Raw genomic sequence first — 18564 nt, 5'->3', positions numbered from 1 at the left:
AGATCGTGTAGTTCGTTTGTTGTAGCTTTTCTGAATGTCAAGTATCATTTCCTTAGACCATGAGATCGTGCAACTCCCGGATACCGTAGAAGTGCCTTGGGTGTGCCAAACGTCACAACGTAACTGGGTGACTATAAAGGTACACTACAGGTATCTCCGAAAGTGTCTGTTGGGTTGGCACGAATCGGGACTAGGATTTGTCACTCCGTATGACGGAGAGGTATCTCTGGGCCCACTCGGTTATGCATCATCATAATGAGCTCAATGTGACCAAGTGGTTGATCACGGGATCATGCATTACGGTACGAGTAAAGTTACTTGCCGGTAACGAGATTGAACGAGGTATTGGGATACCAACGATCGAGTCTTGGGCAAGTAACATACCGACTGATGAAGGGAATTGTATACGGATTGATTGAATCCTCGACATAGTGGTTCATCCGATGAGATCATCATGGAGCATGTGGGAGCCAACATGGGTATCCAGATCCCGCTGTTGGTTATTGACCGGAGAGGCATCTCGGTCATGTCTGCATGTCTCCCAAACCCGTAGGGTCTACACACTTAAGGTTCGGTGACGCTAGGGTTGTAAAGATATTAGTATGCAGTAACCCGAAAGTTGTTCAGTGTCCCGGATGAGATCCCGGACGTCATGAGGAGTTCTAGAATGGTCCGGAGGTAAAGATTTATATATAGGAAGTCCAGTTTCAGCCATCGGGAAGGTTTCGAGGGTCGCCGGTATTGTACCGGGACCACCGGAAGGGTCCCGAGGGTCCACCAGGTGGGGCCACCTATCCCGGAGGGCCCCATGGGCTGAATTGGGAGGGGAACCAGCCCCTAGTGGGCTGGTGTGCCCCCCTTGGGCCTCCCCTGCGCCTAGGGTTGGGAAACCCTAGGGGTGGGGGCGCCCCCCACTTGGCTTGGGGGGGGGGGGAAGCCACCCCTTGGCCGCCACCCCCTTGGAGATCCATCTCCTAGGGCCGGCGCCCCCCCAAGGCCCCTATATAAAGAGGGGGGAGGGAGGGCAGCCGCACCCCTTGCTCTTGGCGCCTACCTCTCCCTCCGTAACACCTCTCCTCCCCGCTTGCGGTTGGCGAAGCCCTGTCGGGATCCTGCTGCATCCACCACCACGCCGTCGTGCTGCTGGATCTTCATCAACCTAACCTTCCCCCTTGCTGGATCAAGTTGGAGGAGACGTCTTCCCAACCGTACATGTGTTGAACGCGGAGGTGTCGTCCATTCGGCACTAGGTCATCGGTGATTTGGATCATGTCGAGTACGACTCCATCAACCCCGTTCTCTTGAACGCTTCCGCGCGCGATCTACAAGGGTATGTAGATGCACTCCTCTCTCCCTCGTTGCTAGATGACTCCATAGATTGATCTTGGTGATGCGTAGAAAATTTTAAAATTCTGCTACGTTCCCCAACAGTGGCATCATGAGCTAGGTCTATGTGTAGTTTCTATGCACGAGTAGAACACAAAGCAGTTGTGGGCGTCGATATTGTCAATTATCTTGCCGTTACTAGTCTTATCTTGATTCGGCGGCATTGTGGGATGAAGCAGCCCAGACCGACCTTACACGTACGCTTACGTGAGACTGGTTCCACCGACTGACATGCACTAGTTACATAAGGTGGTTGGCGGGTGTCTGTCTCTCCCACTTTAGTCGGATCGGATTTGATGAACAGGGTCCTTATGAAGGGTAAATAAAAATTGGCAATTCACGTTGTGGTTTTCGCGTAGGTAAGAAACGTTCTGGCTAGAAACCTATAGCAGCCACGTAAAAACTTGCAACAACAATTAGAGGACGTCTAACTTGTTTTTGCAGCAAGTGTTTTGTGATGTGATATGGCCAAAGGATGTGATGAATGATATATGTGATGTATGAGATGATCATGTTCTTGTAATAGGTATCACGACTTGCATGTCGATGAGTATGACAACCGGCAGGAGCCATAGGAGTTGTCTTAATTCATTTGTGACCTGCGTGTCAACATATAACGTCATGTAGTTACTTTACTTTATTGCTAAACCGTTAGCCATAGTAGTAGAAGTAATAGATGACGAGACAACTTCAAGAAGACACGATGATGGAGATCATGGTGTCATACCGGTGACGACGATGATCATGGAGCCCCGAAGATGGAGATCAAAAGGAGCAAATGATATTGGCCATATCATGTCACTATTTGATTGCATGTGATGTTTACCATTTTTACATCTTATTTGCTTAGAACGACGGTAGCTTAAATAAAATGATCCCTCGTAATAATTTCAAGAAAGTGTTCCCCCTAACTGTGCACCGTTGCGAAGGTTCGTTGTTTCGAAGCACCACGTGATGATCGGGTGTGATAGATTCTAACATTCGAATACAACGGGTGTAAGCCAGATTTACACACGCAATACACTTAGGTTGACTTGATGAGCCTAGCATGTATAGACATGGCCTCGGAACACGGAAGACCGACAGGTCGAGCATGAGTCGTATAGAAGAAACGATCAACATGAAGATGTTCACCGATGTTGGCTAGTCCGTCTCACGTGATGATCGGACGCGGCCTAGTTAACTCGGATCATGTTTTACATAGATGACTGGAGGGATGTCTATCTGAGTGGGAGTTCATTGAGTAATTTGATACCGGTGCGGTTGCTCACATTTGTAACTCAAAGCAGGAGCTGCGGAATAAGCGAAGACTGGCAAAGGACGAGGTGATGATGCGCGTCGGGAATGGTTCCAAGGTCGATGTGATCGCCGTCGGCACGCTACCTCTACATTTACCTACGGGATTAGTTTTAAACCTCAATAATTGTTATTTAGTGCCATCTTTGAGCATGAACATTGTATCATGATCTCGTTTAATTCGAGATGGCTACTCATTTAAATCCGAGAATAATGGTTGTTCTATTTATATGAGAGATATGTTTTATGGTCATGCTCCGATGGTGAATGGTTTATTCTTAATGAATCTCGAGCGTAATGTTACACATATTCGTAGTGTGAATACCAAAAGATGTAAGGCTGATAATGATAGTCCCACATACTTGTGGCACTGCCGCCTTGGTCACATAGGTGTCAAACGCATGAAGAAGCTCCATGCAGATGGACTTTTGGAGTCTCTTGATTACGAATCATTTGACATGTGCGAACCATGCCTCATGGGTAAAATGACCAAGACTCCGTTCTCAGGAACAATGGAGCGAGCAACCAACTTATTGGAAATCATACATACTGATGTGTGCGGTCCAATGAGTGTTGAGGGTCGCGGTGGCTATTGTTATGTTCTCACCCTCACTGATGACTTGAGTAGATATGGGTATGTCTACTTAATGAAACACAAGTCTGAGACCTTTGAAAAGTTCAAGGAATTTCAGAGTGAGGTTGAGAATCAACGTGACAAGAAAATCAAGTTCTTGCGATCAGATCGTGGGGGAGAGTACTTGAGTCACGAATTTGGCACACACTTAAGAAAATGTGGAATAGTTTCACAACTCACGCCGCCTGGAACACCTCAGCGTAATGGTGTGTCCGAACATCGTAATCGCACTCTATTGGATATGGTGCGATCCATGATGTCTCTTACCAATCTACCGCTATCATTTTGGGGCTATGCTTTAGAGACTGCCGCATTCACTTTAAATAGGGCTCCGTCGAAATCCGTTGAGACGACATCGTATGAATTATGGTTTGGGAAGAAACCTAAGCTGTCGTTTCTAAAAGTTTGGGGATGCGATGCTTATGTCAAGAAACTTCAACCTGAAAAGCTCGAACCCAAATCGGAAAAATGCGTCTTCATAGGATACCCTAAAGAAACTATTGGGTATACCTTCTACCTCAGATCCGAAGGCAAGATCTTTGTTGCCAAGAATGGGTCCTTTCTAGAGAAAGAGTTTCTCTCGAAAGAAATAAGTGGGAGGAAAGTAGAACTTGATGAACTATTACCTCTTGAACCGGTAAGTGACGCAGCTCAAGAAAATGTTCCTGAGGTGCCTGCACTGACTAGAGAAGAAGTTAATGATGATGATCATGAAACTTCAGATCAAGTTGCTACTGAACTTCGTAGGTCCACAAGGACACGTTCCGCACCAGAGTGGTACGGCAACCCTGTCTTGGAAATCATGTTGTTAGACAATGGTGAACCTTCAAACTATGAAGAAGCGATGGCGGGCCCGGATTCCGACAAATGGCTGGAAGCCATGAAATCCGAGATAGGATCCATGTATGAAAACGAAGTATGGACTTTGACTGACTTGCCCGATGATCGGCGAGCCATAGAAAATAAATGGATCTTTAAAAAGAAGACAGACGTGGATGGTAAAGTAACCATCTATAAAGCTCGGCTTGTCACTAAGGGTGTACTCTTTACCCACAAGCAACGGATTCCATTAGTCCATCGGGACTAATTTCGTCTACGGTCTTTTAATTGAAAACACACCTGACCGCTCACACCAGCCTAACTTATCGATGTCTGGAATCACCCGCGACACCCGTTAATGCGCGCAAACTAGGGCAGCTACCCCCTCGGCTCTACCAAACCATGGGCTTCTAGGCATCTCTTCTGGTGGCCAAAAACTCCAGATCAGAGTCTCTTTAGATGATAAAGAGGTTGACAAGGTTGGTTTGACAAAAACAAAAACTCCCTAGTGCAAGTTTTGGAGAAAATCAAATCTGGACAGAAAATAAAGGGCATTATTGCATGGACAAAAAATACTCCAATGCACTGGTAGAAAAAGGGCCTATAGTCCCGGTTCGTAAGGGCCTTTAGTCCCGGTTCCGGAACCGGGACTAAAGTGTCGGTACTAATACCTCCCCCCTTTAGTCCCGGTTCAATCCAGAACCGGGACTAAAGGCCCTCCACATGGGCAGTGCGCAGAGCCCAGTCAGGAGACCCTTTGGTCCCGGTTGGTGGCACCAACCGGGACCAATAGGCATCCACGCGTCAGCACTTCTGTGGCTGGGGTTTTTGTTTTTTTTTGAAAGGGGGGGGGTTGGGGGTTTTGCGGGGTTAATTTAGGTGTTTCATATATTGTGTTAGCTAGCTATAATTAATAGAGAGAAGTGTCCTCTGTTATGTCCGTGCTTGGTCGACGCTACGTACTATACATACGTATAGAGAGGACTAGACACGCTAGCTAGCTAGTAAGCAAACGAAGGAAACAGAAGATCATCATGAACATATATGCATACAGAGAGAAGTGATATCGACCACCTCTCCTTCTCCGAGAGATTGGTCGAACAACAAGTTCTCATATATCTATCTGACACTACCGGCTACATATATACAATAATTATCTCTTACAAATATAATCATACGGACTCAGGGTCCGCATAGAATTCTCTGTCTTCAAGGATCACGTGGTCAAGAAAGAATGCCGCCAATTCCTCTTGAATTGCTCGCATGCGAGCTGGTGCTAGGAGTTCATCCCGCTTCCGAAACATCTAATTTGAAGAAGGGGGTCAATACATATATATATATATATATATATAAATGAATGAAACTCAACACAAATGATGGTAATAAAATAAAATTGTGAATGTTGTTATTTACGTACTTCATATTGTTCGTTAGAGTACCCGCCCCGCTCACAGGTCGTGTGGCGGATGGACTCGCAGATGTAGTATCCACAGAAATCAATCCCTTGTTCCTGCCACAACCACTTTACAAGAAATAGAGGTCAATCAAACTGATAAGCAAGAATGCTAAATGGTATTGATGAAACTAGCGCTTGAATCACTAGGAGATGCGCGGAACATGCTACTATACTACTTACTTTCGGGTGTCTAAATTCTAGCTCCTTCGGCAGTCCCAGAACTGTTTTGGTGAATTTTCTCCAAACCCTGCCGGACAAAGAAAACAATTACTTGATATCAGGAAATGAACAAAGTTGCTGATATGGTGGATAATGATCGATTTAACTTACTTCTTGAGGATTTCAGTCATGTCCGCATACTCCTGGGGATCTTTTCATTTAGAGTCCAAGACGGTTACTACTCCCTGCTCAAGCTTAATGTCTAGGAGAATATAGTGGAAACTGCACACACATGCATAACTAATGAATTACATTACTATAACCTTGACTAATATATAAAGGAAACCGAATACGCACAAGACAGTAACACTCACCTGAAGTTGTAAGGAAAGAGTATTATATCTTTGTTTTGATTTATTACGAACGATCGTAGCAAGTTGGCCTCGGTAGCTGCTGCATGAAGTTTAACCTGAGTTGCATCTATGAGTATGTGTTAATGAACCCAATATCACCGACTTGTCTTTTCTTCAATTCGGCGATCTTCAATCTGCATAATATAGTGAGGATGATTATAAATACATGCAATGAAAGAGCTAAGCTATATAGAGAAACTTAATGATAGAAGTAGTACTACTTACAGACAGTAGCAGGCGACCGTTGTTTTATCGAGGGCCAATTGATTGAAAAACTGATAGAACTCCTCAAATGGAACAGGCAACAGATCAATTCCAACGAGGTCATGCTCCTTTTTAACTTTCACATACAAAGTACTCCTCCCCCAGGGTCTCTGCAGATTTTCAAGTACCAATCATGCAATCTTCGCATCATCGTTGATAGAGATCTTTCATCTTTGACGAGAGGCTTCCCGTACTCGTATCTTTGTATCTGCACGTCCATGGGTTCATAATGTACTTCGTCGGGCAGGTAATATGCAAGATTGCTATAACCGGGCACCATCCTCGGATCATTAGCGATGTTGTGGCTAGGCACCTTGAGCGGGGGGCATGATTGCTTCGCTTGTTCGCCGAGCTGGGCAATTTGTTTCCCAGCTTGTCGTTCTTTCAGCCTTTGATCACTGACAGTACTTCCCGACCGCTCCGCTTCCGCAAATTCCTTTCCAATAATGCGGTCATAGTTTCCTTTCGGCGGATCAGACTTTGGTGGTTTTGTCAAGGCAGCCAGAGTGCGCTTCACTTTCACCCGATCTACCTTCTCCTCCGGAGGTGGATGTTTCTTTGCTTTCACCCCTTTAAAGAAGTTCCTCACTTCTTCTCGCGCGATCTCGGCGTTCTCCTCTAGGGTCCTCTCATATGGTAACTTCTCTGGAGTCTTCAGAGAAGGACCGAATCTGTATGTCCTCCCGCCTCTGGTTGTACTGCTAGACGCCGACCAAGCAGACAGAGTGGTTGTATTCTTTACTTGCTTAAGAGGCGGAGGAGAAGGACTACGACGTGCCGGAGCAGCTGGAGCGCGGCAGGTCTCTTCCGCCCTTGCTGACGAGGCGAAGGAGGAGGCTGGCTGCTCGGGCGCGTCGGCGCAGGCGGAGAAGGAGGCGGAGTGCCGCCACGCGCCGGAGAAGGAGCCGGCCGAGGGCCCTGATCGTCACTCGCCGGAGGAGGAGGCAGTGGAGGCAGAGTGCCCTGACTCGCCGGAGGAGGAGGAGAAGGCAGTGGCGTCCAGTTCGGAAGGTTGATGAGCTCCTTCTGCCATAGGCATGGAGTCTTCAGAGCAGACCCCAGCCGAGTCTCCCCTTCACCGGTAGGGTGGTCAAGCTGGAGGTCCTCAAATCCCTCCGTTATCTCATCCACCATCACCCTAGCATATCCTTCTGGAATCGGCCGGCAGTGAAAAGTTGCACCGGGTTCAGTAGGATAAACAGAGCCAACAGCCGCCTTGACCTTCAAATTCATCCATTGCGTCATAAGGTGGCAATTTTGAGACTCCGTTATAGCATCCACGGGATAGCTGGCAGGAGCCGTCAAGGCATGCTCCAGCTGAAGCAGCTCGATGGAAGCCATGCTGCTTCTGTGCTGAGATGGCGGGGTAGCTTCGGGGGAGGCTTCGGCAGTACGTTTGCTGCGATTTGCTTCTCGTTCCTCTATCGCGTCTACCCTTGCTTGCAGCGCCTGTATTTGGGTCTGCTGCACTTTTTTCCTCCTCTCATGGGATTTGTAACCGCCTGCGTCCGGAAACCCAACCTTCCACGAAATGGAGCCTGGCGTGCCTCGTGTCCGTCCAAGGTGCTCCGGATTCCCGAGGGTCATTGTGAGCTCGTCGTTCTCTCTGTCTGGAAAGAACGTCCCTTCCTGCGCTGCTTCGATATACTGCTTAAGCTTACTGACTGGTATGTCCATTTGATCGTTCGTCCAAATGCACTTCCCTGTTACAGGGTCCAGGGTTCCGCCAGCCCCGAAGAACCAAGTCCGGCAATGGTCTGGCCAGTTAATTGTCTCTGGTTCGATCCCTTTATGAACCAGATCATTCTCAATCTTGGACCACTTAGGCCGGGCTACGAGGTAGCCACCTGACCCCGTGCGATGGTGAAGCTTCTTCTTCGCAGCATTTTGCTTGTTTGTCGCCGACATCTTCTTACTCTTTTCTGATGTCTTGTGGGCCACAAATGCGGGCCAGTGATCTCTGATCTTCTCATATCTGCCCTTGAATTCTGGTGTCTCATTATTTTCGACAAACTTATTCAGCTCTTTCTTCCACCTCCTGAATAGTTCTGCCATCCTCTTCAGAGCAAAAGACTTGATTAATTTCTCTTTAACTGGGTTCTCTGGATTATCCTCAGGCGGTAGGGTGAAATTTGACTTCAGCTCAGTCCAAAGATCATTTTTCTGCATATCATTGACATAAGACACCTCAGGGTCTTCTGTAGCCGGCTTAAACCATTGCTGGATGCTTATCGGGATCTTGTCCCTAACCAGAACCCCGCACTGAGCAACAAATGCGCTCTTTGTCCGGAGGGGTTCAATAGGTTGGCCGTCGGGCGCGATTGCTATGATCTCAAACTTTTCATCCGAGCTCAACTTTTTCTTCGGGCCTCGTCTCTTTACCAAAGTTGTGCTCGATTCGGAGGGCTAGAAAAAAGAACAAAGACTTAATTAATATGTGTACATACCAAAACAATGAATGCATCAATCAGCTAGTCAGCATAGGCTTAACTAATATATATACCTGGCCGGACTCGGTTCGGTCACCGGAGCCGTCATCACGGTCTCCTTCTTGCACCGGCATTGGGTCACCGGAGCCTTCCTCATGTTCTTCTTCTTGCACCGGCATTAGGTCACCGTAGCCAGCTTGTTCACCCTCTCCTTCCAGACCATCGGTTTTATTGAGAAACAACGAGATGGTATCACTTCCTTCTGCGATTATGTCCCTCAACAACGCTTCTTTTGTTGCTTCGTCTAGGGCGGTGTCCATAGTTTCTACAAATATTTACAACATGGCAATTATTATTCAAACATGACAGATGGATATATTAGTGCCAAACGTAGAACTAGCTACCTAATCATAGTAAGCTATCCGGAGGGGGTATATATCGACAACGACGACACTACATCTATGTCCCTCGACGACCCTCGTTCCCGATAAAAAAAGAGGAAGAAGAAGAAAAAAAAGAGGAGAAGAAAGAATAGAGGAGAATCTCCTCTATTCTTTCTTCTCCTCTTTTTTTCTTCTTCCTCTTCTTTTTTTATCCTCTTCTTCCTCTCATGTTCGAGAGGATCGCCGAGGGGTCGGGAGGTTGCCTAGTGTCAAAGGATTCAACAAAACCATGTCTTCATCATTAGGCGAAAGTAACATGTGCATGATGGTACGAAGCTCTTCAAAGTTGTTCTGGAACGGAGTCCCAGATAGGATAATTCGCTTTTTGGTACAAAGTTCAGAAAGAGCCTTCCGAATATCGCTATTTGGAAGGCCTTTGCTGAATTCGTACCAAAAGGCGGATTATTCTATCCGGGACTCCATTCCAAAACAACTTTGCAGAACTTCGTACCAACATGCCCTAGTTACTTCCGGCTAATGATGAAGGCATGGATTTCTTCAATACTTTGACACTAGGAAACCTCTCTCGACCCCTCGGCGATCCTCGACCCCTCGAACCCTCGACGACCCTGGAACCCTCGACCCCTAGACGACCCTCTTCTTCCTCTCATGTTCGAGAGGATCGCCGAGGGGTCGGGAGGTTGCCTAGTGTCAAAGGATTCAACAAAACCATGTCTTCATCATTAGGCGAAAGTAACATGTGCATGATGGTACGAAGCTCTTCAAAGTTGTTCTGGAACGGAGTCCTAGATAGGATAATTTGCTTTTTGGTACAAAGTTCAGAAAGAGCCTTCTGAATATTGCTATTTGGAAGGCCTTTGCTGAATTCGTACCAAAAGGCGGATTATTCTATCCGGGACTCCATTCCAGAACAACTTTGCAAAACTTTGTACCAACATGCCCTGATTACTTCCGGCTAATGATGAAGGCATGGATTTCTTCAATACTTTGACACTAGGAAACCTCTCTCGACCCCTCGACGATCCTCGACCCCTCGAACCCTCGACGACCCTGGAACCCTCGACCCCTAGACGACCCTGCTGGAACCCTCGACCCTCGACCCTATAGAACCCTCGACCCAAAGAAGAAGAAGAAGAAGAAGAAGAAGAAGAAGAAGAAGAAGAAGAAGAAGAAGAAGAAGAAGAAGAAGAAGAAGAAGAAAATAGAGGAGAAGAAGAAAGGAATAGCTAGAGGAGAAGATCGAAGAAAAAAAGAAGAAAAAAAAGAAGAAAAAAAGAGGAGTATTCTATTTTCTCTTCTTCTCCACTATTCCTTTCTTCTTCTCCTCTTCTTTTTCTTCTTTTTTCTTCTTATTATTTATTTCTCCTCTTCTTTTGCTCTCCTCTTCTTCTTTCTTTCCTCTTCTTATTTTCTTCTTTCCTATCCTTCTTTTTCTAAAATTGTAACTTTTGCATATATAAAACTCTTCTAAAATTGTAACTTTCTATATAAAACTTTCCTATCGGGAGGGGGAGAAGATCGAAGAAAAAAAAGAAGAAAAAAAAGAGGAGAAGAAGAAAGGAATAGAGGAGAAGAAGAAAAAATAGAAAAAAAATTCTATTTTTTCTTCTTCTCCTCTATTCCTTTCTTCTTCTTCTCTTCCTTTTCTTCCTCTCCTGGTCTTCTCCTTCTTCCTCTCCACTAACATAAAATGCACTAACCTAAAATGCAACAAACATAAAATACACTAAATCGATCAACTAACCTAAAATCAGTGATAAAATGCACTAACCTAAAATCGATATCTACTAACAACTTAAAAAAATTAGTACATATATGAAAAAATGCATATATGAAAAAAAACATCATCATATCATCAACAGAAAAAAAACATCATCATATCATCAACAGAAAAAAAACATCATCATATCATCAACATCATCATATCATCAACCTAAAATCAGTGATAAAAAGGGGGCCGACGGCCGGACCGAAAGTGGCGGCGTGTGGTCGGGGCAACGGCGACGGGGTTGGGGAAGGGGCGGCGCGCGCGGCGACGGCGGCGGGGTCAGGGAAGGGGCGGCGCGCGGCGGGGCGGGCTCGGGGACGGGGCGGGGGTGACGGGGCGGGGACGGGGCGGGGCGACGGCGCAGGGACGGGGCGGGCTCGGGGACGGGGCGGGGCGACGACGGGCTCGGGGACGGGGCGGGGCGACGGCGGCGGGCGCGGGGCGACGGCGACGGCGACGGGGTCAGGGAAGGGATGGCGCGGGGCGACGACGGGCTCGGGGCGGCGCGCGGCGGGCGCGGGGCGACGACGGGCTCGGGGCGGCGACGACGACGACGAACGGCCTGGGGGCGAATGGGAGCGGTTGGCCAAAATTTCACAAGTGTTGGCTTATATAGCCAGAGCAATGGTCCCGGTTCGTGACACCAACCGGGACTAATGCCCCTCTTTGGTCCCGGTTGGTGCCACGAACCGGGACCAAAGGCCAATTTTCAGCAGCCGAAAGGGCGGGAAGCGGCGGCCTTTGGTCCCGGTTGGTGGCACCAACCGGGACTAAAGGGGGGCATTGGTCATGGTTGGTGCCACGAACCGGGACCAATGCCCCCATTAGTCCCGGTTGGTGCTACCAACCGGGACCAATGGCCTTTGCTGCCCCGCGCCCAAAAGTTTAGTCCCACATCGCTAGCTGAAGGGCGCCGGCACTGGTTTATAAGCGCGGGTGTGCCTCCCCATTCGAGCTCCTCTCTAATGCAGGCTTTCGGGCCTAAACTTGCTACTGCCTGTGGGCCTATTGGGCCTTCTGTGGGCCTGAATCCTGGCCCATGTAAGGTTTCTAGTCGTATTCAGGCCGTGGAGGCCCAGTAGGAGGCATTTTTTTTGGTTTTTTCTTTTTTAGTTCTACATTTTTCTGGTTTTTTATTTTTTTATTTCTACTTACAACTAAATACTTACAGTTTTTAGTGATTTCTTTTTCCTTTTAGGTCACAAAAATTATAAACTTTCTGTTAGTGCCATTAGTTTTAAATTTTGAATAGTTTAAATTTGAATTTTTAAAAATTTGTGTGAATCACTAGTTTATGAATAACTTTACTAGAAAAATAGAATTTTTTTCTATTTATTTTTTATTTATACTTACAACTAAATACTTATAGTTTTTTAGTGATTTCTTTTTGATTTTAGGTCACAAAAATTATAAACTTTCTGTTAGTGCCATTAGTTTTAAATTTTGAATAGTTTAAATTTGAATTTTTAAAAATTTGTGTGAATCACTAGTTTATGAATAACTTTACTATAAAAATAGAATTTTTTTTCTTCTTTGCTATTTATTTTTTATTTATACTTACAATTAAATACTTATAGTTTGATTTTAGGTCACAAAAATTATATTCTTTTTTCTATTGAAGAATATTATAGTTTTATTTTAGTTGATCATAACATAATATTTTAATTGATTGTTTTTATTTTCATAAAAGTTTTGTAGTTCATTCTGTTTGCTATTAATTCATTCTTTGAGCTAAATGACTCTGAAATTGGAAAGCATTTCAAAATGAACTCTGAAAAGGTTGAAAGTTGGCATGGTATCATCATTTCACCCAGATAGCATGCTCCAAAAAGTAGAGAGGGTTATGACAAAAAATTGATGCACTTCGTGTACAAAATGGACAATCACTTTCGAAGTATAAAAGTTTCGAACCATAAGACATGAAAGCATTTCAAATGAACTCTGAAAAAGTTGAAAGTTGGGATGGTATCATAATTTCACCCACATAGCATGTGCATGTACAAAACGGACAATGGTAGCATGTTCGTCTGTTACAAATTTGGCATGGTATCATCATAATAGTTGCGGGAGAAAGTCTTCACTTTTTCTTCGCTTGTGTCATTTGCTTATTGCGCCGTAACCATGGATAATCTTCATTGTTTATCAGGATGCTTGGGTCAGCCTTGACATTGAAGGGACGAATTTCATGAAACTTGTCATAATCTTCAGACATGTCTGTCTTGCCGTCCACTCCCAGGATGTCCCTTTTTCCTGAAAGAACTATGTTGCGCTTTGGCTCATCATATGATTTATTCGCTTCCTTATCTTTTCTTTTTCTCGGTTTGGTAGACATGTCCTTCACATAGATAACCTGTGCCACATCATTGGCTAGGACGAACGGTTCGTCAGTGTACCCAAGATTTTTCAGATCCACTGTTGTCATTCCATACTGTGGGTCTACCTGTACCCCGCCGCCTAACAGATTGACCCATTTGCACTTAAACAAAGGGACCTTAAAATCAGGTCCGTAGTCAAGTTCCCATATGTCCACTATGTAACCATAATATGTGTCCTTTCCGCTCTCGGTTGCTGCATCAAAGCGGACACCGCTGTTTTGGTTGGTGCTCTTTTGATCTTGGGCGATCGTGTAAAATGTATTCCCATTTATCTCGTATCCTTTGTAAGTCAATACAGTCAAAGATGGTCCCCTGGACAACAAGTACAACTCATCACAAACAGTGTTGTCACCTCTGAGACGTGTTTCCAACCAACTGCTGAAAGTCCTGATGTGTTCACATGTAATCCAGTCGTCGCACTGCTCCGGGTGTTTGGAGCGCAGACTGTTCTTGTGTTCATCGACATACGGGGTCACCAAGGTAGAGTTCTGTAGAACTGTGTAGTGTGCTTGAGACCAAGAATATCCGTCCCTGCATATTATTGAGTCTCTTCCAAGAGTGCCTTTTCCAGTCAGTCTCCCCTCATACCGCGATTTAGGGAGACCTATCTTGTTAAGGCCAGGAATGAAGTCAACACAAAACCCGATAACATCCTCTGTTTGATGGCCCATGGAGATGCTTCCTTCTGGCCTAGCGCGGTTACGGACATATTTCTTTAGGACTCCCATGAACCTCTCAAAGGGGAACATATTGTGTAGAAATACGGGCCCCAGGATGACAATCTCGTCGACTAGATGAACTAGGACGTGCGTCATGATATTGAAGAAGGATGGTGGGAACACCAGCTCGAAACTGACAAGACATTGCGCCACATCACTCCTTAGCCTTGGTACGATTTCTGGATCGATCACCTTCTGAGAGACTGCATTGAGGAATGCACATAGCTTCACAATGGCTAATCGAACGTTTTTCGGTAGAAGCCCCCTCAATGCAACCGGAAGCAGTTGCGTCATAATCACGTGGCAGTCATGAGACTTTAGGTTCTGAAACTTTTTCTCTGGCATATTTATTATTCCCTTTATATTCGACGAGAAGCCAGTCATGACCTTCATACTGAGCAGGCATTCAAAGAAGATTTCTTTCTCTTCTTTCGTAAGAGCGTAGCTGGCAGGACCTTTATACTGCTTCGGAGGCATGCCGTCTTTTTCGTGCAAATGTTGCAGGTCCTCCCGTGCCTCAGGTGTATCTTTTGTCTTCCCATACACGCCCAAGAAGCCTAGCAGGTTCACGCAAAGGTTCTTCGTCACGTGCATCACGTCGATTGAGGAGCGGACCTCTAGGTCTTTCCAGTAGGGTAGGTCCCAAAATATAGATTTCTTCTTCCACATGGGTGCGTGTCCCTCAGCGTCATTCGGAACAGCTAGTCCACCGGGACCCTTTCCAAAGATTACGTAGTGTAAATCATTGACCATAGCAAGCACGTGATCACCGGTGCGCATGGCGGGCTTCTTCCGGTGATCTGCCTCGCCTTTGAAATGCTTGCCTTTCTTTCGACATTGATGGTTGGTCGGAAGAAATCGACGATGGCCCAGGTACACATTCTTCCTGCATTTGTCCAGGTATATACTTTCAGTGTCATCTAAACAGTGCGTGCATGCGTGGTATCCTTTGTTTGTCTGTCCTGAAAGGTTACTGAGAGCGGGCCAATCGTTGATGGTCACGAACAGCAACGCCTTAAGGTTAAATTCCTCCTGTCTGTGCTCATCCCACGTACGTACACCATTTCCATTCCACAGCTGTAAAAGTTCTTCAACTAATGGCCTTAGGTACACATCAATTTCGTTGCCGGGTTGCTTAGGGCCTTGGATGAGAACTGGCATCATAATGAACTTCCGCTTCATGCACATCCAAGGAGGAAGGTTATACATACATAGAGTCACGGGCCAGGTGCTGTGATTGCTGCTCTGCTCCCCGAAAGGATTAATGCCATCCACGCTTAAATCAAACCATACATTCCTTGGGTCCTTTGCAAACTCATCCCAGTACTTTCTCTCGATTTTTCTCCACTGCGACCCGTCAGCGGGTGCTCTCAACTTCCCATCTTTCTTTCGGTTCTCACTGTGCCATCGCATCAACTTGGCATGCTCTTCGTTTCTGAATAGACATTTCAACCGTGGTATTATAGGAGCATACCACATCACCTTCGCAGGAACCCTCTTCCTGAGGGGCTTGCCGTCAACATCACCAGGGTCATCTCGTCTGATCTTATACCGCAACGCACCGCATACTGGGCATGCGTTTAGATCCTTGTATGCACCGCGGTAGAGGATGCAGTCATTAGGGCATGCATGTATCTTCTCCACCTCCAATCCTGGAGGGCAATTCGTTATCCTTTGGAAGCTTCTTCTTCAATATTTTCAGTAGCTTCTCAAATCCTTTGTCAGCCACAGCATTCTTTGCCTTCCACTGCAGCAATTCCAGTACGGTACCGAGCTTTGTGTTGCCATCTTCACAATTGGGGTATAACCCTTTTTTATGATCCTCTAACATGCGATCGAACTTCAGCTTCTCCTTTTGACTAATGATTGCGTCCTTGCATCGACAATGACCCGGCGGAGATCATCATCATCGGGCACATCGTCTGGTTCCTCTTGATCTTCAGCAGCTTCACCCGTTGCAGCATCATTGGGAACATCGTCTGGTTTCTCTTGATCTTCACCAGCTCCCCCCGTTGCAGCATCACCGTATTCAGGGGGCACATAGTTGTCATCGTAGTCTTCTTCTTCATCGTCTTCCATCATAACCCCTATTTCTCCGTGCCTCGTCCAAACATTATAGTGTGGCATGAAACCCTTGTAAAGCAGGTGGGAGTGAAGGATTTTCCGGTTAGAGTAAGACCTCGTATTCCCACATTCAGTGCATGGACAACACATAAAACCATTCTGCTTGTTTGCCTCAGCCGCATCGACAAACTCATGCGCGCCCTTAATGTACTCGCGGGTGTGTCTGTCACCGTACATCCATTGTCGGTTCATCTGCGTGCATTATATATAATTAAGTGTCCAAATTAATAGAAGTTCATCATCACATTAAAACCAAAGTGCATACATAGTTCTCATCTAACAACATATAGCTCTCCAGAGCATCTAATTAATTAAACCATCATTGGAACTATGTAAAACATTTCAATGCGAAAACAAATGCGATCATAATCGCAACCAAGGTAACAATTGATCCAACGGCATAATGATACCAAGCCTCGGTATGAATGGCATATTTTCTAATCTTTATAATCTTCAAGCGCATTGCATCCATCTTGATCTTGTGATCATCGACGACATCCGCAACATGCAACTCCAATATCATCTTCTCCTCCTCAATTTTTTTATTTTTTCCTTCAACAAATTGTTTTCTTCTTCAACTAAATGTAACTTCTCGACAATAGGGTCGGTTGGCATTTCCGATTCACATACATCCTAGATAAATAAAATCTATGTCACGTTGGTCGGCATAATTTTCATAAACAATAAATGAACCAATAGTTATAAAGATAATATACATACCAAATCCGAATCATAGACAGGACGAGGGCCGACGGGGGCGGATAGCAAAACCATCGCACTATATAAGATGCAATAATAAATGTAAGAAAATTATACAAGTATCTATCTAAACATACAAGTAAGAATATTTTTCCTTTCAGAAAGAAGATAAGAACAAGAGGCTCACCACGGTGGTGTCGGTGATGAGATCGGCGCGGGTGATCGATGGCGGTGAAGACGGGGACGGGGCGTGACGGACCGCTAAATCTAGACAAATCTCGAGGAAAATGGAGCTTGGAGGTCGAGCTTCGAGAGGAGAAAGCTTAAGTAGTGTGGCTCGGGCATTCCATCGAACACCTCATGTGCATTGGAGGTGAGCTAGAGCACCACAAAGCCCTCTCCCACTCGGCCAGAAAAAACAGAGCACTGTGCTCTGCTCTGGCACGAGGGGGGTATATATAGGCACCACCACTGGTCCCGGTTGGTGGCACGAACCGGGACTAAAGGGGAGCCTTTGGTCCCGGTTCAAGCCACCAACCGGGACCAATGGTGGTGGGCCAGGAGCGAGACCCATTGGTCCCGGTTCGTCCGACCAACCGGGACCAAAAGGTCCAGACGAACCGGGACCAATGGCCCACGTGGCCCGGCCGGCCCCCTGGGCTCACGAACCGGGACCAATGCCCACATTGGTCCCGGTTCTAGACTGAACCGGGACTAATGGGCTGAGCCGGCCTGGACCATAGCCCTCTTTTCTACTAGTGATGGGTCCAATCTCCTGGACTTAACAGTTTGGTAGAGTGGTCTATAAGCAGGAGAAAGATCATGGGCACTAGAGCAAAACAAAATAGGGTTGCAGTAGAAAATACCAAACTGGACCAGAGAGCAAAAGAGGATGATTTGCTCAAATTTTCCAAAGGACACCAATGGGTTTATGCATATAGTTGAATTATACACTACTACTAACATCTCCCAATTTTGGTGGGAATTTTAAAGAAGTATTTGAAAGGGTTGTAGTGCAAATGGAACTCTAAAACTTATGAAAAATCATTTTTTTAAAGTAATAAAGCTTAGGAAAAATAATTGTAGAAATAATTCCACTGATAAAAGAAATGTTCTTGGGAAGATATACAATTCCATCAATATTTTTGAAAGGTTTTCACTTGGAGTGAAAACTCCCCAATTCAGGAGAAAAGAGTGGTTCTGAATTAAAAGAAAATCCAAAAAACAATAATTTAATTTACCATGGCAAAATTTTAATTAATAAATCATGGTTAAATTTTTGGGGTGTTACATTAATCAGGGTACATAACCTGCGACCCCACGAATGTCCGACAAATCTTCACCACAAACTATAACAACTTACCCAAGGGAGCAGAGTTCGCCGCCATCTTTGGTATCATGGCTGGCAGCCTCTTCACCATTGATGGTTCACCGTCTCTTTGACCACACACAAAAATCTATAGGGTGCTTATCAACCCACGGTTAGTTTCTAGAATGGCAACTTTTTATCGTGACAAGGTGGAGAACGGCCTTCTCCCATTCTTTGCCCGCCTGGCAAGCATCGACGATGGGCCTCGCTCCGCTCTACTTTGGCCCAAGCCTATCGATGATGGGCCTCG

Source organism: Triticum aestivum, chromosome 5A (genome assembly GCF_018294505.1).
Source record: "Triticum aestivum cultivar Chinese Spring chromosome 5A, IWGSC CS RefSeq v2.1, whole genome shotgun sequence".
NCBI lineage: Eukaryota > Viridiplantae > Streptophyta > Magnoliopsida > Poales > Poaceae > Triticum > Triticum aestivum.
Note: the sequence above shows the minus strand (reverse complement) of the source record.